Source organism: Lissotriton helveticus, chromosome 5_1 (assembly GCF_964261635.1).
Source record: "Lissotriton helveticus chromosome 5_1, aLisHel1.1, whole genome shotgun sequence".
Lineage (NCBI taxonomy): Eukaryota > Metazoa > Chordata > Amphibia > Caudata > Salamandridae > Lissotriton > Lissotriton helveticus.
Genome location: NC_136065.1, coordinates 796,757,692 through 796,773,124, shown reverse-complemented (window position 1 = coordinate 796,773,124; position 15,433 = coordinate 796,757,692). Strand labels below are relative to the sequence as shown.

The 15,433-nt window shown below is 41.2% G+C and overlaps 1 protein-coding gene across 17 annotated transcripts in view; it reads right to left on the bottom strand.

Annotated features, from left to right (window-relative positions):
• The window catches only part of CCSER2 (coiled-coil serine rich protein 2), a 556,848-nt gene extending 542,232 nt beyond the window's left edge, over positions 1-14,616 (bottom strand). For 5 of the 17 annotated variants that reach the window (XM_078643271.1, XM_078643274.1, XM_078643285.1 and 2 more), the window contains exon 1: positions 14,366-14,565. The gene's annotated coding sequence lies outside the window, so the exon portion shown is untranslated. Of the gene's footprint in view, positions 1-14,365 lie in introns of all 17 variants that reach the window. The other 12 variants (XM_078643272.1, XM_078643284.1, XM_078643287.1 and 9 more) reach the window with 6 other exon arrangements.
• Between the last annotated feature and the right edge of the window lie 817 nt (positions 14,617-15,433).

Below are 15,433 nucleotides of genomic sequence, written 5' to 3'. Positions count from 1 at the left end.
GTAACGTTGGGAAGTGTCAAGTGGAAGAAGGCAGCGCTGCTTAAAGGATGCAGAGCCAACCAAGCTCTCTCAGAAACCACAGTGGTGCTCTGAGGCGGAGAAAATACCAGGTTTGTACAGGGCATTTCTTTAGTTAGGAGTGAAGGCCCCCCCCCCCCCCGCTTGGCTTTTCAGTTAAATGCCCATGTTTCAAGTAGTCTTTTGATTTACAGTCGCTGAAGCTAGTTAAAAGGCAGGCTCTCGCATGTTTAGAGAGAGGGTAAGTAAGCTCCACGACCTCATTTAAATTTAGTGTTAGCAATGGGGACAATGGCAAGCTTCACAAATTAATACAAATGTGCAAAGTCACTTTAAATACCAGAGTGTATGGACGAGTTAAGGACCTTTGAACATTATGTGAGCATAACTCCCACACTACAAGTAAATTTGAGATTTCCAATTGGAATAAAATGCTAGACAACCAAGGAAAAGACCCTATTGCTTTAGGTTAACAGGCATTTCTGATTCACGCCACCAAACAATGTTGAGTTTGAGTTCAAAGATGAGTGTAATCTTTCTCAGAGATTGTTAAATTCAGTAGCTGAAGTAACAATATTTTGATTAGGCGACGGCTAACATAACGAGGTTCACATGTTTTATTTTAAGTAGCCACAAGCCTTCTGAGGAGAGGACAAAAAATGAGCATGTCCTCTAAACAAACAAAATAAAAAGATTTCAGAAGCTCCACTGTGGCCTTCAGGAAAACAAAATCCAAATGTTGTGATCCGTGTTCTTATAAGTGTTTGCAGAATTATCACCACAATCCATAAAATGGCCCTTAAGCTTTACCTATTAAGAGAAGGTAGTTCTTTCTATCCATGATGGTGGGTTAACAAACTAAAAGCTTTAACTCATAAGTCACATTTACTCAATGATGTGAATTGTGTATTATAAACATGCCAAACCAGGAGGAGACATAATTGAAAAATGTACGAAGCATACGTTCCAGATTCAGTGCTTAATTTGAGCAGGTGGTTTCCGGTGCTTGACGCCAGCGCGTTGCTGTCAACACCAGCACATAATCTTCCACATGGTGACACGGTTTGTCAATTTAAGAGATGTGCACAATCACAGTTAGTTATTAATTCAATATCGACAAAAAAATGACAAATACCAGCCGCCCATGCCATTTTATAGCTTTGCGAAGCCTGGAATAAGTCTGCATTGTCACGCTTGTACGTGTGATGGTCAATTGCGTTGCTACCATCATTAGCAGTGCTGGCAGGGGTATTATGGCCTCCTGGCACTCATTTCTTTACAAATGAAGCAATGTCTATGTCAGGTATGCCAGATGTATCAAAGAGCAAAACATGCTAATTTAGTATGAAAACAGAAATTGACTTTGCACGCAAGAGCTGGGCTTCATGCATATAGGACTTAATTCCCCATGTTAATCATCTTGGTACCCTGAAGGAACCATGACAGAAATATGTCAACATTCAACGGAAAAAGATCACATCTTAGTTGGTTCCAGTATCTGTGAACAAGCAATATTCTAGGGCCACTAACCCTCATACTACATGAGAAAGTCGCATACCCCCCTCCTATTTACTAGCCATCGCACTAGACATGATTTCCAAGAATGTAACTTTATATTGTTGGCCATGGCAGCCAGTTCGCTACACAGAGCATAAACGACAAAGTAGGTGTCATAAATGTTCTGTTTATCCTCATCTACAATGGAAGAAAAATACACAAAGTGACAATATAACGCATGACCACTTCTACTCTGTTTTTCAAGTTTGCCTACAGATGTATGGCACCAATTCAAAGGCTTAAAGGAACTAAAAAAAAAAAACAATGCTTTAAAAAAAATTAATCATGTGAGGACCTAGGTTTCTATATTTAACTTATGCTGCACCTTCATTGCTTTAAGTGAACTTCATATTACAGAGGTCAACTCTCCTCATCCGGTAATTTAACTTCTGGTAAATTGCACCTGAACTTTATGTACTGAACAGTCACCCAACTTACAATCATTCTTTTTGTGATATTAACAGTTGGGGAGGTCGTTGTGAGACAATTAGGGGTTTGGGTTGGTAACTTTTGAAGGTAGTCCAGACAACAGAGCAAAATAAGGTGGAGGTAGTACAAGCAGGGTTTAAAACATTGGTATGTTGTTAAAGCTTATACATTTCTGCGTAATGTGAATCTATGGAAGCTCCGATTCAGGGGCACTTTCAGTAGCATTTGCGGAATCAATGTTTATTAATTAGCACGGTCTAAAGTATTTTTGGCATGAACAAGGTATTTTAGATTGTGTGTTGAAACTTCGCATTCTAGTTTAAGTACTTTTGTCATTGAGGGCATCTTAGGAGGGACCAATGAAATCCCACTACCGCAATAGAGTGGCATAAAGTCCATAACGGCTGGCATCGACCAGTAGCTCTAATATTCCAAAGCTTGGCCTTCTTATTTTTTCTGTTTCATTTAACAATCAGTCTTTAGTGAGTACGATTCTAAATGCATTTGAGCCCTTCTACCTTGGGTTGTACCCGTTGTTAAAGACCCTCTCTCTCATTCTAGGCTCGAGTCTATAACTTGAATAATCGATTTCTAATACAATAGTCAGTGAACAGTCATCAAGTTGATTACTCCTTTCATTTTCATGGATAGGCTATTAGGATGGTAATTTTCACATTTTTCTCTGACTAACGAGATAAAAATCAACCAGTTTAGTCTTAGTTCCAACTCCAATGGCACAAACCAAGGACTCGGATGGTCTTTTTCACTGGTTAAAATCGCTGAATACCATTTGATTCGATAAAGCAGGGCAAAACCATTGAGCAAGCTTGGAAAGACACTGTCCAGTAAAGAACAGCTTATTTTCCATTTTTTGAATCGTTTCTTTGAACACTAGTTTTCCTCGAGCATTCACCACTGAAGACCAAAGAGTACCACTGGAGTAGGGTGGGGGTGAAGCAATTGTGGTTTTCAGCTTGCACTGATGCGATTTCCACACAACTTATTTAGTATTTGGAAGGAAGGCGTACACTAATAATGCTCATGTGGCACCTACAGGGCTGTGCTGCCTATGGACCAGGGTTACGCTATAGAAATACGATATACCGACATACTCTGTGTGAACTTTGGTGAGAATAATGCATTGTTCCACACCTGCTGTACTTATTCTCTGATTGCAAAATACATCGGCATCATGAGCTCCTCCTCTGCCCTCTCTCACCTCTAACTCCCTGCAATCTCACATTGAGAAGGGATTCTTAAAGCTTCGTTAACACACAGCATAGACAGCAGTAGTGCAAGCTTCTCTCAACACCAAGAACAGTTACAGAACAAGAGACAGCAATGCAAGTTCTCACAAACTCAAAACAGGCCCAAGTGCAGCAGCAATGAAAGATTTCCTGTGAGTGGCAAATATTTGCTACTGCTAACTCTCATATGTTCTAACCTAGCCTACTAACTGGCTTTCAACACACACAAGCCATAATGGTAGACATGGCCAATAAATTCTTTTAATAGTGGGGCACTTTCAGTCTCACTAACGTCTGCTCCCTAATTCAATCCCACACCATAAGTATGTGGGACCACATTTCCACCGAGGCAATTTACCAATGGGCGCAGACATCTAGATTAGATGTGGAATTGCCATCACAAAAATGTATCAAACCCACTAAGCAACCTGTTGGTAACAAACACATATAGAATTGAATGTAGGTTACTTTTAATACTATCAGTTTTTGAACATGATGGATCACGGTATTCCTGCTTCCATGTCCTGAATTGGAGAAATATACTCAGCAGCAAAGTAAAATAAACTTGAAAGGTAATATGCAGTCTCTATTAGGAAGAACTCCCAAACCATGGTCAGATTGAAGAATCTCAAAGAAACACTGTCAGAGCCAATAGGTCTGGTGTTGACTGGCAGCCTTTTTAAGTCTCACCTACGCAGCGCACATGCACTGCTGAGGAGGGCCTTTAGCCGTCCCTCTGCTCATTTCCAAGCACACACCCGGGCTTGTAGCGGCATCCACCTTGCAGGAGCGAGCAGGGGTGCGCTACGAGTGCAGTGCTTGAAAATTAGTAGACTGCTCTCCACTCTTGGGTGCACCCCTCCGCCTCTCTCTCCCTCTCTGACCTCCCTACTGATGCAGCCTGCACACCTTTTTTTTTTTTTTTTTTTTTTTTTTAACTTTCATTGCGAGGCACGCATGCTTGATCCATCTATCAGTCACTGTGTCTTGTGTACTCTTCCGGTCTTTCCTGGTCTTTCTCTCAGCCTCCTCTCTGCCTTTTACATCCATATTTCTTGCTCTAAGTCTATTCCTTTCTCCCCATCGTTTCTTTCCTCACTGACTTTATCTGCATCTATCTCAAAACTACCTGAACCATTGCATACTAAATTCTTTATCTCTTACATACATGTATACAAAAAATAGCAGTTTATAGGTCTTGCCTACACTGCGCATATACTGTGCTTTGAGAAGTTTTGTTTACAATTCAGTGGGCTTACTACCGGCCCACAATATACCATTATTCATTTTCACTGCCTCCCTCATTTGTAATCTTTCAATTGCTTAGCTCCAGTAGGCTACCCTTCCTTTCTTGTGTTAGCTCCTTCCTGAAGCATGGACCAGGTACATGAGATCTTCCTATTCTCTGTTCTTCCTCCTCTTTTTGCAAATAACTATTTTTATTTTATATTCGTCTCAGTATTTTTCCTGGATGTGCAACGTGCCTTACTACTTCTAACATAGCAAGACAGCTTCTCATTTCTGTTGCTTTTCACTCTACCTGCTGTTTCTGTTGACGCTTTAGTTACTTACACTCACAACTGAACTACTCTGTGCCACTCCACACAATGCCACACAACTCATTTTAGCCATTCTTACCAGTAGCCACGCTGCTGTACAACATGGCTAAAAGACATCAGCACACCCAATAGCTCTCACACAGGCAAGACCCATTGGCTTTGCCAAAGTTTGTTTAGTTTTTTTCTAGTGCAGCAGGCATTTTTGTTCTTTTAATTAATAAGGGTTCAACACACAAGGAAAGTCGGTTTGTTTTGCTAGTGCTTGTTACATACAGTGGGGAATATTTTATCTTTAGGATATATGATCAAACACAAGCCTCCTCTCTATCATATGTAAAATCATTGGTCTCTTTCTCACTATTTAAGAGATTGAATCTTTACTGGTTTGAAGAATAAAACAAGTCAATATGCTGCAGATACATAAATTAAGCAGTTTAAAGCAAATCACTTTCAAAGCGGTTTTTATTGGTTAGAATATGTAGTAAAGTTCAGTAGTGCAGCAGATAACAAGTGCCATAAATGGGTATTTATCCGATAACAAAAGTGAACTTCCAAGCAATTTGTTTCCAGAAGATAGCGTTGTAAACTAATTTTCCTTTTATTTGTCAGGCAACAGTTGCAAGTCTGCTCAATGACCTTGCTTTCACATTGTCTGCTGCCTGAACCTGACAACAGGCATCTTGATGTCAAACTCAACTATAACCCAGTATCAAATTTAAGACTTGGAGCCCACGCTGCCCTCTGCTATCGCCGGGAGGCCCAGGCCTAATGGCAGGTGACAGCCTACAAAACTCATGGTATTATTATTTGGCACCAGCAGAACGAGGAATAGAACATCTAGAGCTGGTTACGAGATCTCCCACTGGCACCAGTCAAAAGACTGAATCTACAAACACCAGCCCCAAAACAGACGTAAGGGGTGATCTGTACAGTTCTAGCTGGACTGTCCAATTTCTGAAACAAGAGTACTAAAAAAAAAAAAAATCTACAACACCCACCCTAAGCCCATGCATCAAGTTAAAATAGACAGGAGTGCCCATGACCAATGGCACCAAAAACAGGCAAGAGATCAAGCATCATCAACAAACAGATGAACCCACGGTCTGCAACTTGGATGATGAAGAGCCCAAAACTCAAGTTATCAATGTCCCATGTCTCGTTCCACCGAAAAATGGGAGACATTGGAGAGATGGTACTGAAAGAGTAGACAGAGGCCAAAATGGTAACATGAGAAATAGCACTCTTCAAGGTTCCACTTCATCCAGGTCAGCTGATTACACAGGGTATACTTATGAACCTAAATTGTGTGGTGTGGGCATGGGAAAAATCCTTCTAAACTGTCTAAGATGCTTTTCCCTTGTACGCAACTTTCTTCACACCATAGGGACAGGCACAGAGACACAATCACATAGGGAAGAGATTGGGTACACCATCAGCGGTGGTGTGTAGCTGTATAATGCTGGACCACAAGGCAGTCTTATTGAGACTGGTAGGAGACCACAAGCTCACCAGAGGCACAAAGATATTAATCAAGCCAGGATGTCCACTTGGTGAGAGAAATATGGTCAAGTATTTTTGTCCACAACTGCACACTGGACAGAGGCATGTATGTGGGGTATGGACAAGTATTCTGAGGCTGTGGCACTAGTCGTGGGATTGCCCATTCAAATGCAGTAAGATATGGGGCTCATGGGCCGCAACAATTTGAACAAGAGCTCTATAGAGTGGACATACAAACATTACAGCTTTTAATAAGTGTCGGTACACAAGAAGACCCTCTTATCAGACACAGACCTGCTACACCACTGACATTCACCAACTATAAGAAAAAAAATAGATAATATTAATAAATGTCTGATGCTTATGTCACACCAACCCCTTTAGAATCTGTTAAATGTATCCAACTGTAAATAATAATGATTCACACAAAAAACTGACTGAGACATATAGATAAACCTTAGTGATGGAGGTATGAAGCTAAGTTTTAGTTGTTTTGGAGCGTTCCCCCAGGAGAGGGATGCATTATGAAAAGAACAGAGTAATTAGCATATCTGAGACAGATCTTAAATAAGCATTTCAGAGACGTTGTCATAAAAGTTAGATTTTGACTTGAAAAAGCAGAAGAAAAGAGGAAGGCCTTTTTATAATAAGAATGGCATGTGGAAAATGTGGAGAAGCACGAAAATGAGTAGGCAGAGCTTCAACATGTATTCAGGGAAATGTATGGGGATCAGAATAGGCCATGGCTAAGAGACAGAAATAAATCAATGGGCACAAACAGAAGAAAAGGTAAAAAGAGGCGAGTGTAAAAACACAAATAAAACAACACAAAAAAAATTGGAAGAGCACATCAGATGGCCTCTAACAAAGTAAAATATGATGACGCCTAAGGTGGGTAGAAGTTTTAAAGAGGTGGTTTCAATCCGATACCATATGGTCTCTGCATTATTCGGTGCTGTGTCCTTTAGCGTTTCTTTCTGAATCTCAACTTCTTTACTTTTTTCTTACTCATAACCATCATTCTCAGCTTTGTCCAATCATCCTTCTCTCAGGGTAATTCCCTTTGATGCATTACCCAGCTCTTATTTTTTTTCCTCTCATTATCAGTGTTCCACTATTTACCTACGAGTGACTTTTCATTCATTAATGGTATTAAAGGTTGTGTATAAATAATGTCAAAAAATTGCTGGAACTAATTCTTGTTTACTCTTTCAATAGGAGTCTAGAAACTGCCTTTTTCCGACAGCCAGCTGCGCAAGGATCTATAAATGGTAAAGAAATCTAATTCAGCTTCCATCAAATCAAGAGGCATCATACTGTCTCTGGCATTTCAAGAAGCAGTGACTACTATTTCAAGATGTAGAACTGGATTTATCGGTCTACTGACAGTGATCTACTAAGTCTAACAAATACTGATGAAACCTGTAGGATGGTGAAAATCGCAAGCAAAGCCTGGCAAAGCCAAAAGGTCTCATCTTTGCCATTGATTTATAGCGATGCTGTGCAGCATGGTTAAAGAATAAACAAAAAAGGCACTATGATGAGCCCACCCGCCTCGTTTTGTAGGACCACACATAACATGCGTGCACCTCCAAAAGTAATGCAGGTGCTTTTATTAGTTTAAGTACCAATCAGAGTTGAATTGATTAATTTAAAAAAGTAGCACACGTGTTTTTTTCTTTTTTTGAGGCACAGATGAGGGGTTACTGGGGTTCCAATGGAGCAAATAAGACATTCAGCATATGACTAAGCAAATAGTCACACATATCGTCATGAAGTTGTTGAAAGGGTGGATATAAAGATTTCAGAATTAATGGCATAAGGTAGTAAACACCTAAAAAACTGATGGAAGCTAAACGAGTGATGCACATAAGAGAAAGAAGTGGGTCTAATACAGAACTGTTGGAAACACCGAGATGACTGCTCAAAAGGTAGAATAAGACTTAGAGGAAAACAATGATAAAACTAAACAAGAGAAACAAGGGAAGAGAGGGTATTTAGCAGGATAGGGTAAACAATAGTATCAAATGGTATGCTGAGTAAAATCAGAAGAGAAGTTAAGTCTAGCGTCATGGGCATATTTAACAGAATTGCAAACAGCAGAAGGAATGGGAGTCAAGTGGTCGATGGCACCCACGAGTTAAATACTGTCTAGTTCTCGGGTATGGATAGGGACGTTATGTCCTCAATTTGCCTGTAAGTGTAAATGTAAACAGAATTGCAAACAGCAGAAGGAATGGGAGTCAAGTGGTCAATGGCACCCACGAGTTAAATACTGCCTAGTTCTCAGGTATGGAGAAGGACGTTATGTCCTCAATTTGCCTGTAAGTGTAAATGAGCATGTCAGTCCAATGGAAAAGAAGAATTCTAACTGAAGAGGGGGCAAATAAGGATGGACATTGAGTCAAGTCAGAAGTTGAGTTTAGATAAGATGATCCGGAGTATCAAGTAAAAAGGAAATAAGATGGAAAGTATCAGGAGTAACACTAAATTTAGCTTTTGAAGAAATGGTATACTTGCTTAGAGAGGAACCAGAGAATGAGGAATATTATATTAGGAGAGAAAAGGAAGAAATGACCGCAAAGAGAAGAAAATAAAAGTTGTGAGACTTTTTGAGCGGTAATGCAAATAATACAGAAACACATTCCGATGGCCCACAAAATCTTCAAATGTTATTTTCTGCATTTGTTTCTCCACTATACAAAGGTTCATTTTTGTGTCAATTATAATTCATTGATTTATTGAATCATACCACATCCAGAACAACAGAAGGCCTAGTACTATAAAGCTCTTAGGGGTGTCTGGGGGAGTGTACAGATTGTTCTCCTAGGCTCTCTTCATAAAGCTATATAAAAGCAATAGGGCGCAAAAGGTTTTCCAGCATTAGAAAAAAATACACATTGTATTATGTTTACTCACTGCAGGTAGTGGTCTGGCAAATAAAATGTTAACCTACAGTTCTCGACTAATAATCAGCAATTTGATAACAATAGTCACATTGAGACAAGTGTCTATCAAGTTACTAAAATAATTCAGTAAAATCATGGTTTGTTTTTAAGCATTTTAAGCTGTGGCTCATAAAGTTACAAAATACTGCGGGACTTCAATTTCTAAAGCATACATAGGCCCTGTCTAACCGGATCAATAATACCTTAACTGATCTAAAACCTTTTATCTCTTGTTATATCTGCCTCAAATCATTGAAAGGAACACAGAGTCCTGTGCTTTTGAAGAAGAGCATTATTTTTAAACTGTATCAGAAATGCCATACGACTGTTTTAAACAGTAGATTGTTGAATTAATGTTTATGTTCATCTTCTGAACCGTCGGAGTGGAGATACAAAAGTTCTTGGCTCTCAGGTATAACCTTCACATTTAATTTTTTTTTCAAACAGTTGAGACAAACGTCTGAGAGTTGCAGTTTTCATTTTAACGAAATAAAGGAACTGGATTTCCTGCAAAAAATGCACGTTTATAAGATAATATTCTCTTCCACGAAGGCTCACCCTACACAAACTTCAAGTGATAAGTTAGTAAAAAAAAAAAAAGAATTACGAGAGACAATAGGCAGGAAATCATTCTCTACTCAGGAAATGCTCCCCTAGCTCATACGGTTGAAACCGCTAACTTCATAAAAAAATAGTATAATAAACAGCACTCTATGAAAAGGGTTTGTAAATATAAAAGCATGCTCTTAAACAGAGTTTCATTCTACTCTATCGGAGATACAGAATTAGGGTGCACACTGTTTTGACGCTGCCTAACAACCACAAGCTCGTTTAAGGAGCTATCTTAAGAGTTTTTAAAGATAATTTAGCTTGCACCAAGACTGCATGGGGATAGGGTACAAATGCCTAGCTGCTTATAGGAGATCTCTCCATTTCCTCCTTGTCAAGCACAAGCCTTACTTTAAGTCACATCAAAAGTGTATTTAAAAACGACTGGATACACATCTAAAAGCAAATTAATTACCAAAGCAGAGGGAGAATATACCTAGGAACAAGAATTGGCAAAGCCAACAGGTTTGACACGCTCATTCGAATGGTGATAAAAGAAACAAAGATGCCTGTCACAATGCAAAATAACTAATACAAAAAAAAAAAGTTTGGCGGTAAACAAAACATGGATAAGACAAAGAATAAACCAAAGTCCCTTACAAGTATGTACAGAATGCAATATACTCACAATGAACGGCACATGCAACATACACATCAAACCTAAATCGCCCAACAGGGCTCACCAGGAAACTTGAGCACGGTGACGCCCTTTCCCCACACTGTTTTCAGCAGAAACCGCTATGAACACAACAGGTATAATTTGCCATTTGTCAAACTAGTACTACAATTCTTCTGCAACACTGACATTCCAACATATCAAGCTCTGAAAAACATGAACTGCAAGAAGACGCACAGAATATCCACGATCCAATACCAGCCAGTAGCAACATAAGAACCGCTAGCATCTCTCTCCTACAGCATCACATGGTTGATTCGCTCGGCTTAAATGCTGTTACTGATTGACACAGCATTCCCCAAGAAAGATTTGATATTATTCTCTTCTGAGATACAAAATAACTTTTTTTAACATTAATCCAAATCGTTATGCTGGAACCTCAAGAAAAAGACAACAGTCATCAGAAAGAAGGAAAATTCAGTCCTAAAATCTGAGGTAAATCACTGGACCTGAGCAACGACACATGAACCTTTGTATTCATACCAAGCAAATACTTAAAGTTTAAAGGCTCTCAAGATTGAATCATGAGATCCACACAGAGAGTTAACGACATCTGCTGCAGACGTTAGGGTTATGGGTCTTTAGTGTAGTTATGTCTTATTTGCATCAGGGCTCTTAACTTACTAAACTGTGCAGGGAACATGTTGAGTGCATTGGCCTTTTAAAAAACACCACTCTGGTTCGTGGTGAGACAATTATCACCAGACAAGACTCAACCAGCTTGACTTTAACAATGCCCCTTTCTCATACGAGTGAAGCAGCAGGGCCTCTATTGAAGGTCTAGATTGCATAGGATGGGTCAAAGTATGTCTCTTTATAAAGTGGTGGCCAGCAAGGCACGGAGGCAAGACAGGGGGGGCGCATGCCCAGAAAGATCATGTCTGACTTTTAGCTTTCATCATGCCCAACAAACTCTTGGATGTCGGCACTTTAAGAAAAACAGTACAAAGGAAGTGCGTACACTAGATAGTCGTTGGACATAAGTATGTGTAGTGTTTCAGGGTGTATTTCATCTTTTTAAAAAAACAAAACACTAGGGGCTAAATACGGCCTCCACGACACCCAAGTCTTTCGATCCATTCAAATATGTCATGCCCTGCAGGTGGAGGGTATACAGTGGTATGAGCTAGATTATCTAACTAGGTATATGCTAAAAATATGGCATGGATCGGGGGCCCCAGGACTGACTTTGGAGGACCCTACTCTGAAGCTATTATCCTAAACAACAAACCAGACAACCTTCAGCAGCTGAGAGCCAAGTGGGAAGAGGACTTGAATCACCTGGAAGACGTAGATCGTGAGGCCGTACTGATGCATCCATGGGAAGTGACAATAAAAACTAGTTTGAGAATTACACAACTCAAGGTCCTGCGCAGGACATATTTCTCCAGACCACAACTGTGGGACTGGCAGGGAACCCCAATTGTGTGAGGTGATGGGAGGAAAAGGGCACCTTCTTTCACTCTCTCTGGTCCTGTCCACATATACAGACATACTAGAATAAAGTTGTTGCGGATCTGGCGGGGGTCGTAGAGGCTCACATCCCATCTATACCACAGTTTACACTTTTTGGAATACCAGGAGATGTTGAAATACCCGGGCAACGGCTCATATTCTGTGTACTGGTCATATGTGGAGACACAATATAAATAGCCAGTAAACGGGGGAGCCCTGCCCCCCACCCACACTACTACAAGGGCCTAGTAGGAAAATGGTTAGATGTGCAGTATGGAAGTCGAAATAGGGGCCTATGAAACAAAGTGCTGCTCAAGGAAATTTCTAAGAGTGTGGGACAATGGTGGCACACCACGACCTGAACTGGATTTGCGCAGTCCCCCCAGGAAAAGGGAGGGACAGCTGAAGAGAGGGGAAGCTTGGGATCGAGATATGATTAGGGGAGGTTGGGAAGGGAGACACCTAGCTCCCGGTCATGTTGCAATAGACTTGTATCGTGACTTAGTATGAGGGGTCTGTTTGTTTACTCCGGACACTGATACAAGTGTAATAGTGGTATGTTATGTTGTATTGTTCTTGTGGAAAATAAAAATGAAAAAAATATATTATTTTTTTATTATTTTTTTTACTGGGTATTTATTGGGTGAGTTTTTTTATTGTGAATGCTTCCGGGATATGGAAGGTGTGAATTATATCTTGATAAATGCAGAAAATAATATCTTATAATGCTGGTGCCATAAAAGGTTTCTGGAACGCAAAAGCAGCGAATCTGAGCCATTGTACTTTCAAAATATCCGCACCGAAACAATGAGCACTATCTCCACTTCAAACGGTGGAACTTTTCTCAAGTTGTAGGATGCATGAATCACTGCAGCAATTAACATAATAGAAACATCAATAAAATTGTTTCAAGTTTCACGGTAAAAATTGAATACGATTCACCTATAACACGAGGGTCCTCTCTTGGGAGGTCCTACATTTTCTTCACCCACAGACACTAACAAGTAAACAGCAGAAAAATGTACAAGTCAAAGCAGATTGCCCAATGAAGGTTGGGCATTTTAAACATAGCGGGGTACAATGGGGCAATGGTGAGATTACACATAAGGCCATTTCCATGTCCACACTTTCCGACTGGCAAGCAAAACTTGTCGTCAGAGCCAAATGTCACGTGGAAACCAGACAGATCAAATACCTCAGAGATTACCCCTGCCTTTAATGAGGCTTAAAGAACAACATTCCAATCACTGAAATCCATTCATCACTGTTTTAGGAAGCACTGACTGACAACAAATGACACGTGGTCTACTGCAGCTCCCGTACAGGCAATTCATATTCCCGCTACCATAGAGCTGCAAAAAGTTTTACAGTTGTGACTTAAAATGCACAAAAAGTATTTTATTGAAGCGCTACGGTGAAGACGTGCTCATCCATTTTCTTAAGAATGTGAGACTCGTTAAATTTCCAAAACAACTGGCACACTATTAAGACTAAGAATCATTGTTAAAAGGTAAAAATAACAAACATGCACATTAGAAGAATCATCAGTTATTTATTTAGATAAAGATAGTGCAGTTCGGAAATTGGAGGGGATGGCCCACATTCTACCTCAACGGTGAACCGAGATGCTAATAAACGCGCATGTATGGACATACATTAATCCATTATTATGGGCTTAAACACAGAGCAGTGCAGGCAGCCAAGCCCAGGCTGAGATCACGGCTTTCAGCATGACACATCCTTGGGGCCTGTTAGCAGGCTTGCCGCTGCAATCTCATCCTCCCAGCCCTCTCCGACGCGATTTCGGAGTATGTCAGTGGGTGCATTAACGGTAGAAGGTACTGAACAATAATACGCCTCTTGGGGGCCACTGTGAAGGTGAGGCTAGCGGAAGGGAGAGGAGGTATAAACTGCCCTGAGATGGATCGGGCAAAGGTTGAAAGAAGCTGACCTATCATTTGATGGACATGCACGGAGGGCGCTGAGAGTAGGACGCGAGAGATGGGGTTGGCAGGAGTTTAAGCGACAGAGGGCAAACGCAGTTAAATATTAAACATTTGCTGTGATGAAGGCAGCTACCTATGGTTGTGCAGTAAAGGAGTGGACAGATGTGTCGGAATACTACAGACCAATACGTGAAGGACCCAGAACGAGAGAGCGCTAAGGCCACCCTAACAATAATAAACATTAAATATTTGTAAACATTGCAGATATCAAACGCTGCACAACGACCGGATCGAGCTGACACGAAGGTTCAGAAGGAACGTTGAATGGTCCTCTACTTTGGGGCACGTCCAACTTCCTGTCTGTTCCCCCTCAGATGCCCCCTGTACTAGGCTCCCAATCACTGTGGGTCTGTCGCCTCACCTCTGTTATCTGTAATGATCAAGTTGTGGCTGCTCCTCCGCCTGCCTCCATGATCTCCTCCCGGGCAGTCTCAGCGCCGGGCGCGCGGTGCCTCCGAGGGAGCGCTCATGGTGCGCAGGCTCCAGGGTGTGCAGACGGCAGGCCGGGCCCGCAGCGCCCCCGCCTCTGTGACATCAGCTGAGGAGCCTCCACCGCTCCACAGCATCCCCCGCCGCCCCGCCCTCTCTCCCCTCCGACGCGCACGCGCACGCGCGCGCCCAGCTCTTCGGTCGAGCTCACGCGCAGAAGCAGCGCGCACGCAGTCCAAAGAGAGCTTCGTGCATGCGCCTTACGGTCCTTCACGCAGTGCGTCCCATTCATTGCGTCACGCCTCGACATTCCCATTGCTGTGACTGACCGAGGGCTTTCCGTGTGGACAGGAGCTACCAGCAAAGTAACGGAGTAGAACTATATGGAGCCTGCACTGTCTCAATGCACACCCGCCAAGCGTTTGTGTTAGATAGCGATCGCTCTAATTCATCAACACCCGTTGCTTACCTTGTCCCGATTGGTCCCAATTTATGCATACTTAAAATGAGTTTAAGACATCTTACAAATGTGCATTCTAACGTTCAGAGCATTTTAAACTGTACTTGTTTCCACCCGTTTTTTAATCGGATTTCTATACACCTTTTCCGAACCGGACTATTCATGCCTCTTTTGCTGATCAACTTGTGTTTTTGTTTAAGAATAGTGCAATTACAAGATGGCCGCTGACTTTACATTGGGCTGCCGTGTTTCCCATACAGTAAAGTAAACGTTTGCTGTTTCACCAATAGATCTCATGAATCAATTCTAGCTAACCATCAAGGATTTTCAATTCTATAAAGGGCTTGGAGGCGTCGGGTTATGCTTCTCCTTTACAGTTCATGAATACAAATTGAACAGCGGCCAATCAACAGATACTTGTTTAACAAACCACATTAGCCATAAACCACAGCTTGACATCATGTCTCCTGCACAAATCCCAATGTCGCTGCTCATTTATTGACTTATTTAATGCATTTTTATAAAGCGCAGACTTTACCT